Source organism: Arachis ipaensis, chromosome B3, assembly GCF_059453495.1.
Source record: "Arachis ipaensis isolate K30076 ecotype BB chromosome B3, ASM5945349v1, whole genome shotgun sequence".
NCBI lineage: Eukaryota > Viridiplantae > Streptophyta > Magnoliopsida > Fabales > Fabaceae > Arachis > Arachis ipaensis.
In genome coordinates, this window is record NC_142438.1 from 110,547,696 (window position 1) to 110,560,688 (window position 12,993).

The following is a 12,993-nucleotide window of genomic DNA, read 5'->3' on the forward strand; positions in this document are numbered from 1 at the left end:
TTCCTTTTTCTAGAGGATTCTCCGGTCTTAGGTGCCATCAATGGTAATGGAAAAACAAAAAGCTTATGCTTTTACCACACCAAACTTAGAATATTGCTCGCCCTCGAGCAAGAAAAGAAAGAAGTAGATGAAGAAGAAGAAGAAAATATGGAGAAGAGGGGGGAGGTGTGTTTCGGCCAAGAAGAGAAAAGGGGGTTGTGTTGTGTGAAAATGAGGAAGAATGGAGGGCTATATATGTGGAAGGGAGGGGGGTAAGTTTCGGCCATAAGGGTGGGAAATTGATTTTGAATTTTGAAGGTAGGTGGGGTTTATAAGGTAGGTTTATGGGGAAGAGTGGATGGATGTGAGTGGTGAAGTGGTGATAGGGAAGAGAGATTGAGGTGATTGGTGAAGAGTTTTGGGGAAGAGTGTTTATGGGATTGTGTGAAAGAGGGGGTGAGAAGAAGTGAGTGGAGTTAGGTGGGGATCCTGTGGGGTCTACAGATCCTGAGGTGTTCAAAGATTTACAACTTTGCACCAAATTAGGCATGCAAAATGCCCTTGCACACAACTCTGGGCGTTCAGCGCCAGGTTGGTGCCCATTTTGGGCGTTCAACGCCCATTTGTTGCCCATTTCTAGCGTTGAACGCCAGAACCATGCTTGTTCTGGGCGTTCAGCGCCAGCACTTCTCCAGGGTGCAATTCTGGCGTTCAGCGCCCAGATGCTGCCCATTTTGGGCGTTCAGCGCCAGAACCATGCTCTGTCACAGAGCCTTTTCAAAGAGCATGGTGCCTATGGTAGAAGGTATTATGAACTTTCCAGGGTCCTATTTCTTCTGAGACAATGTCAGTTGATCCAGATCACTTAGTTCATTGGTGAACAAGGGAGGTTCATCTTCCCAAGTCTCAATACCAAATAATTTGGCATTCAGCTTCATGATTGCACCAAGGAACTTGGCAGCTTGCTCTTCAGTGACATCCTCATTCTCTTCAGAAGAGGAATACTCATCAGAGCTTATGAAGGGCATAAGGAGGTTTAATGGAATCTCTATGGTCTCTAGATGAGCCTCAGATTCCTTTGGTTCCTCAGAGGAAAACTCCTTATTGATCACTGGACGTCCCAGGAGGTCTTCCTCATTGGGATTCAGGTCCTCCTCTCCCTCTTTGGGTTCGGCCATTTCGGTAATATCAATGGCCTTGCACTCTCTCTTTGGATTTTCTTCTGTATTGCTTGGGAGAGTACTGGGAGGGATTTCAGTGATCTTCTTACTCAGCTGGCCCACTTGTGCCTCCAAATTTCTAATGGAGGACCTTGTTTCATTCATGAAACTCACAGTGGCCCTAGATAGATCAGAGACTAAGTTTGCTAAGCTAGATGGATTCTGCTCAGAATTCTCTGTCTGTTGCTGAGTGGATGATGGAAAAGGTTTACTATTGTTAAACCTATTTCTTCCACCATTATTAAAGCCTTGTTGAGGCTTTTGATCCTTCCATGGGAAATTTGGATGATTTCTCCATGATGAGTTATAGGTGTTTCCATAAGGTTCACCTAAGTAATTCACCTCTGCTATTGCAGGGTTCTCAGGATCATAAGCTTCTTCTTCAGAAGATGCCTCTTGAGTACTGTTTGATGCAGCTTGCATTCCATTCAGACTCTGAGAAATCATATTGACTTGCTGAGTCAATATTTTGTTCTGAGCCAATATGGCATTCAGAGTATCAATTTCAAGAACTTCCTTCTTCAGAAGCGTCCCATTATTCACAGGATTCCTCTCAGAAGTGTACATGAACTGGTTATTAGCAACCATGTCAATGAGTTCTTGAGCTTCTGCAGGCGTTTTCTTTAGGTGGATGGATCCACCTGCAGAAGTATCCAATGACATCTTTGATAGCTCAGATAAACCATCATAGAATATATCTAGGATGGTCCATTCTGAAAGCATGTCAGAATGACACTTTTTGGTCAGCTGCTTGTATCTTTCCCAAGCTTCATAGAGGGATTCACCTTCTTTCTGTCTGAAAGTTTGAACATCCACTCTAAGCTTGCTCAGATTTTGAGGAGGAAAGAACTTGGCTAAGAAAGCTGTGACCAGCTTATCCCAAGAGTTCAGGCTGTCTTTGGGTTGAGAGTCCAACCACACTCTAGCTCTGTCTCTTACAGTAAAAGGGAAAAGCATGAGCCTGTAGACTTCAGGATCTACTCCATTAGTCTTAACAGTATCACAGATTTGCAAGAATTCAGTTAAGAACTGAAAAAGATCTTCAGATGGAAGTCCATGAAACTTGCAGTTCTGCTGCATCAGAGAAACTAGCTGAGGTTTCAGCTCAAAGTTGTTTGCTCCAATGGCAGGAATGGAGATGCTTCTTCCATGTAAATTGGAATTTGGTGCAGTAAAGTCACCAAGCATTTTCCTTGCATTATTGTTGTTGGGTTCGGCTGCCATCTCCTTTACTTGTTCGAAATTTTCAACAAGGTTGTCTCTGAATTGTTGTAATTTAGCTTCTCTTAGTTTCCTCTTCAGAGTCCTTTCAGGTTCTGGATCAGCTTCAACAAGAATGCCTTTTTCTTTGTTCCTGCTCATAAGAAAGAGAAGAGAACAAGAAAAGAATAGGAATCCTCTATGTCACAGTAAAGAGGTTCCTTATTGTTAGTAGAAGAAGAAAAGGAATAGGGGTGAAGAAGAATGAAGAATCCGAACACAAGGGTAAGGATAGGAGCAGTGATGTGAGATGAAGAGAAGTGTTAGTAGATGAATAAATAATTAGAAGGAGATGAGGGACAAGGATTTTCGAAAATTATTTTTGAAAAAGAGTTAGTGATTTTCGAAAATAGTTTTTGAAAAAGGTTAGTAATTTTTTCGAAAATTAAAATCAACAATTAAAATAATTAGTTAATAAAAAAAGAAATTTTGAAAAAGAGGGAAGATATTTTCGAAAATTAGAGAGAGAGAGTTAGTTAGGTAGTTTTGAAAAAGATAAGCAAGAAACAAAAAGTTAGTTAGTTAGTTGAAATAAATTTGAAAATCAATTTTTGAAAAGATAAGATAAGAAGTTAGAAAGGATATTTTAAAATCAAATTTTGAAAAAGATAAGATAAAGAGATATTTTTGAAAAGATATGATTGAAATTAGTTTTGAAAAAGATTTGATTTTTAAAATCACAATTAATGACTTGATTCACAAGAAATCACAAGATATGATTCTAGAACTCAAAGTTTGAATCTTTCTTAACAAGTAAGTAACAAACTTGAAATTTTTGAATCAAAACATTAATTGTTATTGTTATTTTCGAAAATTTGATATAAAAATAAGAAAAAGATTTTTGAAAAATATTTTTAAAATTTTCAAAAATAACTAAGAAAAATGAAAAAGATTTGATTTTTGAAAAAGATTTTGAAAAAGATAAGATTTTTAAATTGAAAATTTGATTTGACTCATAAAAACAACTAGATTTTTAAAATTTTTTTGAAAAAGTCAAATCTAATTTTCGAAATTTTGAGAGAGAAAAAGGGAAAGATATTTTTTTTATTTTTGAATTTTTAATGATGAGAGAGAAAAACATGAAAATGATGCAATGCATGAAAATTTTGGATCAAAACAATGAATGCATGCAAGAATGCTATGAATGTCAAGATGAACACCAAGAACACTATGAAGATCATGATGAACATCAAGAACATATTTTTGAAAAATTTTTAATGCAAAGAAAACATGCAAGACACCAAACTTAAAAATTTTTCATGTATAGACACTATGAATGCAAGAATGCATATGAAAAACAAGAAAAGACACAAAACAAGAAAACATCAAGATCAAACAAGACGACTTACCAAGAACAACTTGAAGATCATGAAGAACACTATGAATGCATGAATTTTCAAAAAATGCAAACTGAATATGCAATTGACACCAAACTTATAACATGACACATGATTCAAACAAGAAACATGAAAAATATTTTTGATTTTTATGATTTTATGATTTTTTTGTATTTTCTTTTAATTTTTTTTGAAAATTATTTTGAAAAAGAAAAATAAGGATTCCAAAATTTTTAATATGAATTCCAGGAATCTTATGCTCTTTAGTCTAAAGCTCAAATTAAAGGGTCAGGCATGGCTTAATAGCCAGCCAAGCTTTAGTAAAAATATGAGTGTAATTCATTCAATTTTAAGCCAAAACTTCTGTCCAAAAGAATTTAGACATGGTTTTATAGCCAACATGCTTCAACATGCTTCATGAAACTCTAGAATTCATTCCTAAAAATTCTGAAGAAAAATATATTTTTGAAAACATTTTTATTTTAAAAAGTTTTTTTCGAAAACAAAGGAGAAATTTTTGAAAGATTTTTTTGAAAAATTTTTTGAAAACTTTTTGAAAAGAAAACGAAAAGAAAGTTACCCAATATGAGCAACAAGATGAACCGTCAGTTGTCCAAACTCAAACAATCCCCGGCAACGGCGCCAAAAACTTGGTATGCGAAATTGTTACTCAGGTTGTGAATTATTGTTCGAAATTGATTCCCTGGCGATGGCACCAAAAACGGATGCACAGAACCATGGTCTAAACATATCTTCACAACTTCGCATAACTAACCAGCAAGTGCACTGGGTCGTCCAAGTAATACCTTACGTGAGTAAGGGTCGAATCCCACGGAGATTGTTGGTATGAAGCAAGCTATGGTCACCTTGTAAATCTCAGTCAGGCGGATATAAAATAGTTATGTAGTTTTCGAAAATAAATAATAAACTAAGGATAGAAATACTTATGTAAATCATTGGTGAGAATTTCAGATAAGCGCATAGAGATGCTTTTGTCCCTCTGAACCTCCGCTTTCCTGCTGTCTTCATCCAATCAGTCTTACTCCTTTCTATGGCTGGCTTTATGTAAGGATGTCACTGGTGCCAATGGCTACTTTCAATCCTCTCGAGAAAATGGTCCAAATGCTCTGTCACAGCACGGCTAATCGTCTGGAGGCATCACCCTTGTCGATGGTTGCATCCTATTCCTCTCTGTGAAAATGGTCCGATGCGCTGTCACTGCATGGCTAATCATCTTGGAGGTTCTCGATCATACTGGAATAGGATTTACTATCCTTTTGCGTCTGTCACTACGCCCAGCACTCGCGAGTTTGGAGTTCGTCACAGTCATTCAATCCTAGAGTCCTACTCGGAATACCACGGACAAGGTTTATACTTTCCGGACTCTCATGAATGCCGCCATCAATCTAGCTTACATCACGAAGATTCTGATTAAGAGATCTAAGAGATACTCATTCAATCTAATGTAGAACGGAAGTGGTTGTCAGGCACGCGTTCATAGGGAATGATGATGATTGTCACGTTCATCACATTCAGGTTGAAGTGTGAATGAATATCTTAGAAGCGAAATAAGATGAATTGAATAGAAAACAGTAGTACTTTGCATTAATCTTTGAGGAACAGCAGAGCTCCACACCTTAATCTATGGAGTGTATAAACTCTACCGTTTGAAAATACATAAGTGAAAGGTCCAGGCATGGCCGAATGGCTAGCCCCTCTGATCTAAGAACCAGGCGTCCAAAGATGATCCTAAGATCATAGTAAGAAGTCCTATTTATAATAAACTAGCTACTAGGGTTTACAGAAGTAAGTAATTGATGCATAAATCCACTTCCGGAGCCCACTTGGTGTGTGCTTGGGCTGAGCTTGAAGTCTACACGTAGAGAGGTCATTCTTGGAGTTGAACGCCAGCTTTTGTGCCATTTTGGGCGTTGAACTCCACTTTGCAACTTGTTTCTGGCGCTGGACGCCAGAATTGGGCAGAGAGCTGGCGTTGAACGCCAGTTTACATCATCTAAACTCGGCCAAAGTATAGTCTATTATACATTTCTGGAAAGCCATGGATGTCTACTTTCCAACGCAATTGGAAGCGTGCCATTTTGAGTTATGTAGCTCCAGAAAATCCACTTTGAGTGCAGGGAGGTCAGAATCCAACAGCATCAGCAGTCCTTCTTCAACCTCTGAATCTGATTTTTGCTCAAGTCCCTCAATTTCAGCCAGAAAATACCTGAAATTACAGAAAAACACACAAACTCATAGTAAAGTCCAGAAATGTGAATTTAACATAAAAAATAATGAAAACATCCCTAAAAGTAACTAGATTCTACTAAAAACATACTAAAAATAATGCCAAAAAGCGTATAAATTATCCGCTCATCAACAATGCAAGGATCTCTTCACTGGTATTTCTTCTATCTGCTTTGCTAATTCTCTGGGAAAATATATTAGTGTCCCCCTCAAGCATGGCAGAGTTACTAAAGCTGATTTTAATGATGTGGTAGATAAGCTTACTAATAGGCTAGCATCTTGGAAAGGTAGATTCCTTAATAAAGCTGGTCGGATTTGCCTCGCTAAATCAGTTTTATCTTCTATACCTATTTATAGGATGAAAGTAAGCCTTTTTTCATCAGGTGTGTGCTCTAATATTGATAAGATTACTAGAAGTTTCATTTGAAGTGGTAGTCATAATAACTGTGGTCTTCATTTAGCATCTTGGAGAGTTTTGACGACTCCAAAAAAGTTTGGAGGTCTTGCCTTGCGGGAGTCACGGTTGGTCAAATTTTCTTTGTTAGGAAAGCTAGTTTGCCAAATTTTGATGAATCAAGAGAAGCTGTGGGTCAAAATTATGCTTCAGAAACACCTCCAGAAAAGAAACCTATTTGCGATTAAAGCAATGGGTTTTTCATCATATATATGGAAGTCTATCGTGCACACAGCTTCTGTTTTAAAGGAAGGGTTTGTTTGGGAAGTGGGGGCTTTTTCTAAGAATTTCTGGTTTGACTCTTGGTTGCACTCTAGGCCAGTAGGAGCGAGAGTTGAATTTCTTAATATTTGTGAGGTGATAAATCCCAATTTTGTGGTTTATCTTGTGCTTAATTTGGGGGATTTTATCATCTTTTCTCACATTTATTCAATGAAATAGTATGGTTTTGCAATTTTCCCTTGATTTGTGCTTAAATGTGAAAACATGCTTTTTAGGCCTTAAATTAGCTAAATTTAATTCACTTTAATTCCATTCGATGCCTTGATATGTTTGTTAAGTGATTTCAGGTTCATAAGGCAAGTATTGGATGGAAGAAGTGAGGAGAAAAGCATGCAAAGTGGGAGAACTCATGAAGAAATGAAGGAACCGTAAAGTTGTCAAGCCTGACCTCTTCACACTCAATCGATCATAACTTGAGCTATATAGGTCCAAATGAGGCAGTTCTAGTTGTGTTGGAAAGCTAACATCTGGGGCTTCGAAATGATATAAAATTTGTCATAGTTTCCTAATGTATAGGGGAGCGCAGGCGCACTGTACATGTGCGCGCCGATGGAGCACGTGGTTCACTAAAGTGAAATCGTGACCAGCGATTTGCAACTCATTTTGGGGCCTAATCCAACTCATTTCTTATGCTATTTCATGCTGAATTCAAACTTGGGCAAGGGGGAGAAATTGTTTGTAGTTTTGGCATCATGTAGGTTAGTTTCTAGAGAGAGAAGCTCTCTCTTCTCTCTAGAATTAGGTTAGGTTAGGTTAATCTCTTCTAGATCTAGGTTCAATCTCATGTTTTCATCTTGCTTCCTTTATGAATTCCTGCTTCTACTCTTTGATTTTCATGGTTTGTAGTGTTAATTTTCCTTTTATGCTCTCTTTTATGTTCATGGATGCTCTTGTTTGATTTGGTTCACATTTAATGAAATTTGATGTTTAATGTTCTCTTATTGATGATTTGAGTTGTTGATTTAATTTTCTTACAATTGGTAGTTGGTAGATTTATTATTCTTGCATTTTTACTATGCTTTCCTTTTATGCCTTCTAAGTGTTTGACAAAATGCTTGGTTGGGCTTTAGAGTAGATTTTGAGCATTCTTGGCTTTGGAAGAGTAATTGGGCAATCTTGAGTCATGAATACCCAATTTAGATGGTGATCTAGAGTTGTTAGTTAATATCATTTTCAATAACTCTAATCTCTTGCTAATTCAATTAGTGAGTTGATTAGGATTTTTGACTTGAGATTAACTAGTCTTGTTTGACTTTCTCTAATGGAAGATAACTTACACCTTCTTTCAACATCAGGGATGATGAAATAAGATAAATTCTTGTTAAGTATTGTTATGATTAATGACTAGGATGGAAAGCCTATGATCTCAAACCTTGCCATGAATGTCTCTCTTTATTACTTACTTTCTTTAGTTACTTGCTTGATTTATTCTTCTTGTCATTTACTTCTTGCCCCTTATCAATCAAACCCCCCTTGTATCTTCATAGTCAATAATCATTCATTTCATTGCAATTCCTTATGAGACGACCCGGAGTTCAAATACTTCGGTTAATTCTTATTTGGGGTTTGTTACTTGTGACAACCAAATTTTTTATTGGGAGGATTGTTTGTTGGTGTAGAACTATACTTGCAACGAGAATTCATTCATTTGAGGAAATTCTATACCATCACAACAATTCTCTTCATCAAAATGGCGCCGTTGGCGGGGAGTTGCAATGGTGTTATGTTATTGGCTATTGTGAATATTGTGAATATGTTTGCCTTTTGCTTATTTGTTAGTTTTTGTTAGCTTTAGGACTTTGTTGCTTATTTTTGTTAGTTTTTATTTTTATTTGCTTTTATGAATTCTCATCCTCACTTTGGCTATGAGTTTGGCTCAAATTATGTTGTAGGGAATGGGAACTATAATGACAATATGCATCAAGGATGGAACAATCAAATGTGGAGGGAGCCTCAAAGGATTGATCACCCTTCTTGACAACAACCTCCTCCGGACTCTTATAGGTATAACCTCACTCCTAATGCATATCAATCTAATGGATGTGGTGACCCTTATTGTGATTGTCAACAACCACCACCACATGCCTATGAATCACCCCCTTAACATGACTTTGAACCACCTTACTCACAAGCCCCATACCACCAAACACCTCATTATGACCCTAATTCCTATCCATCATACCAACCACCTTATGAACCATATGAACCACACATGGAACCACCACCATTCCAACACAATTACTCTCAAGAACCACCTCAATATACACCACCTCCATACCTTTACCAAGATGAACCAACTTCCAATTATGAAACTTTCCTCCCAAACCATGAACCTTCTCTTCCACCATCACCTCCTGATGAAGCCCCCACGCAGGAATTGAGAGATCTTGAATCTCATATCCCAAGGCGACACGAGGAAGATGAAAAGAAGTTTGCGGAGTTAAGAGCAAAAATGGCTATCATGGTAGAAGCCGTTAGCAACATGGTCTCCTCCCGACTAAGCCTAAGCAACCAAGGCACTCCCATTGACGAATGTGGAGAAGCAACCAAGGAGTATAGTAAGGGAGTGAGTTTAGAGCTTCAAGGTGAAGAAGAGGAGTTGAAGAAAGAATTGCCACAAGGAAAGGAAGATGAGACAATTGAGCCGGAATGAGTGGTTGAAGACCTAGGAGATGTTGGAAGTCCATGGGAATGTAGAGTTAAAGAGCCCTCTTCCAAGATACTTGATGTTGATGTTGAGGAGGGTGTACAACCTCCAAAGCATATTATGATTGAAAACTTTGAAGAGGTTGATCAAGAGATGGATTCAATCATTGAGGAGTTCCTATCTACAATTGAATCCTCTCCCATTGGGCTTGAAATTGAGGTCAAAGAAGAAGATGCACAATCTCTCATGCCCTTGGTGAGCAATGAAGAAGAGATTGAATTGGAAGAGAGCCACCAAGAGGAAGAGGTTGAAGTTGAGGAAAGTTGTAAAGAGGTAGAGATAGTCAAGAAATAGCACAAGGGAGTAGACCTCACATTGTCTAAGTGTGGCGAGGTCCCCCTTCCTAAGTCACCATCATCCAACACAACATTCAAGTGGGTAAAATTTCTATCCCTAAGCTTCACTTTCTCACTTGAATATGGTTTGATTGAAAATGATGGTCAACTTAGAGCCCTTTGTGGAGTTAAGAGTAAGAGAGAGTTGTGTAGTGGTTGGAGACACCATTCTAAGTTCATGATGGTTACATGCTCAAAGTTGAATGGCAATGGTTGGTGTAAAACCAATTGCATGGGTCTAGGGGAATGTTTGGAGCTCAATTGAGAATTCACAAGCCTTGTCACCCAAATTTAACTATGGTAGTCAACGGGAAGATGGGTGCAAGAACAAGGTTTAGGACCCCAGAATCCATTTCAACATTCAACACTCTTGGGGCCTTGTCATTTACTTGAGCTTACTTGAAGGCCTTGTGCGCCTAATTTGGGATCCCAGTGGACATTGGAGATGCAAACAATGGTGGGAATTCAAGGATGAATTCAAGCATAAACCACCCTAGCAAGGACCACCACCAAATGTCCAACTTAAGGACTTAAACTAAAAGTGCTAGGTGGGAAACACCCCACCATGGTAAATTCTTTTCATTCTCTTGTATATATAATCAATGAATGCATTGAGTTGCCATTGTTAGGTAGTTTTCTTCTTTTCATACTTTTGCATGTCTTTCTTTGATTGATTGCTTGTTAGATTCATGCTTTGATTAGAATAGTTATTTTTGAATTGCATTTTGCTTGTAGTACAAGTTTTGTTTGATTTTGAAAATTTTTCAAAAACTAAAAAGATTTGTTGTTAAATTTGATTTGTGATTGTTTTAGAATGCTTGTAGATTAGGAGAGTGCCCTGTTTTCGAAAAAAAAAAAAGCGGGCATCGGCGCACAAGCGCGCATTGCGCGCGCGCGCTGGTGTGGTTTCACAACTCCTAGTACTAAAACCCGAGAGTTGTGCCCACTTTATGCCTACTTTGTGCCAGGCGATTCGCGCGTAAGCACGCATGGCGCGTACGCTCCGATTGTCCCTGCCGCATCCGCGCGTAAGCACGGATGGCGCGCGCGCGCGGATTGTCCGTGCTGCATCCGCGCCTGAGCACGCATAGCGAATATGTGCGGATTTGCACCCTATTTTTCTCCTTTCTCCTTTCTCCTTCTTTCTTCTTTTCTTCTTCTTTCTTTCTACTTTTTTTTCTTCTTCCTCTCTTGGAAAAATTTTTTTTCTTTTAAATATAAAAAATTTTAAAAAAAATTTAAAAAAAAAGAAAATATATATATATATATATATATATATAATTTTATTTTCTTCCATTTTCTTTTATTGCATTTGCCTATTTTCATTCATTACATTTTAATTTTGTTTTTATAGTTTGTTCTTATTTTCCTTTCTAAATTTCTTATTTTAATAATGGTGTTGAATGCTCCTACTCAATTGTTAAGAATTTCTTGGTTAATCTTGGTGCTTCTTGACTTGTTTGATATTGTTGGGTGATGAAACTTTTAAATCAATGCTTAATCTTGTATGACTCTTATATTCTTTGTGCATTGATATGAATTTGCATGTCTTTCATGATCCACTCTTTCTAGTAGAACTTGATGCTTTTAAGTGCTCTTCATGCCTTGACTTTACTCTTGCATCAAGTGTTAGTTAATATGCCTTAGCTTATATTATTTTCTCACTTACATGAGTAGCTAACATATGGTGGGAACCTTACTCTTATTTGGCATTAGCCCCCGCCTATGTTCTACTTGCTTTGATATCTTTGATGCAGGCTTAATTATCCTTCTTTCTCTTTCCTTTTAGCTTGGCCACCAAGGAGGAAAGGATTGGAAAGACTTCTAAATGGGGCAACAAACAAGTTCACCCGCACAACCCTTTGAAGAAACTCATCAATTGTAGCAACCCGTCCACTTTACTCTTCTTTGCATGCACCGAGGATGGTGCAAATCTTCAAGTGTGGGGAGGTCGTCCGACCGACCTCCATGGGTAACGATCTCTTTCTTTCAACACCAATTCTTAATTTCCTTCGCTAGTTAGTATTGTATTGCATGATAGGTTGCATGATTAGTTAGAATTTGTACATATTTCACCATTTCTTTTTATGTTAGGACTACTTGGTTAGGGTGATGATTTCTTTTCCAAGAAAAATTGTTCTAGGGCACCCTACCAATTTGAATTTTTTTTTTTTGTGATGAACTTGCTTGAAGAATTTATTTTGGAACATGGTTTTTGAGCTAAGAACACAAGCATGTGAGTTTTGAGCCAAATGGTGTGGTTACATCATATAACCACTTATTTTTATTCTTGTGTGCATCATTCTCTTTCTATGATTGTAATCTTTGATTTGTTTGATTCTTTATGTCCATTATTCCATGTATACATGCATTTATATGATTGAGGTTATCATTTCATTTATCTCATTTACCCAAATAGCCTACCTTTCATCAACTATTATTAGCCAATTTTGAGCCTATTTAATCCCTTTTGTTCTTAATTGTAGCACATCACTACCCTTAAGTGAAAAACAATAAATGTCCTTAATTTGGATCTTTGATTAGCTTAGGCTAGTGAGGGTGTGTATCATTTGTGTATGGGAAATTTGGGACATCGGTTGAGGTAAAAGTGTATTTTGTATTTTTGTTAAAAATATTGGGAATTGGGTACATATTCATGCACTATATGTAAAACCATATGCATTGATATGTTTGTATAAACTTTAGAAAAAAATGATAAAGAAAAAGAAAAAGAACATATATATATATATATAGAGAGAGAGAAAAAAAGAGAGAAAAAGAAATAAAAATGGGACAAAAATGCCCCAAAGTAAAGTTCAATAAAAATCAATGCATATGGAATGTGAAGTGAAGAGAATGCATGAGTATGTGAAAAAGTGGGAATCATGGGTAGCTATGCATTGTATTAGAATTGTATAGGTTGTTATATGTGTTAGGTGAGAGCTTAGACTAATCAAAGATTCAAATTTCAAGCTCACTTTACCATATGCATCCCTACCTTGACCCTAGCCCCATTACAACCTATGAATAAGTCCTCATGATGAATGTATGCATGCATTGAATAATTGTTGATTGTTAGATGAAAAACAAATCTTGGAAAGCATGAGTAGAGGAGAATTGAGTGATTGACGTTAGGATTTTTGCCAGTAAAGAATGTCATAAAAACAATCGC

General features: G+C 37.2%; 1 non-coding gene across 1 annotated transcript; it reads left to right on the forward strand.

Annotated features, from left to right (window-relative positions):
- Nucleotides 1–1,920: 1,920 nt before the first annotated feature.
- On the forward strand, nucleotides 1,921–2,024 carry LOC148572028 (small nucleolar RNA R71). Its single transcript, XR_015908842.1, has one exon. It is a non-coding gene; the product is annotated as a small nucleolar RNA R71 (small nucleolar RNA).
- Nucleotides 2,025–12,993: the final 10,969 nt, after the last annotated feature.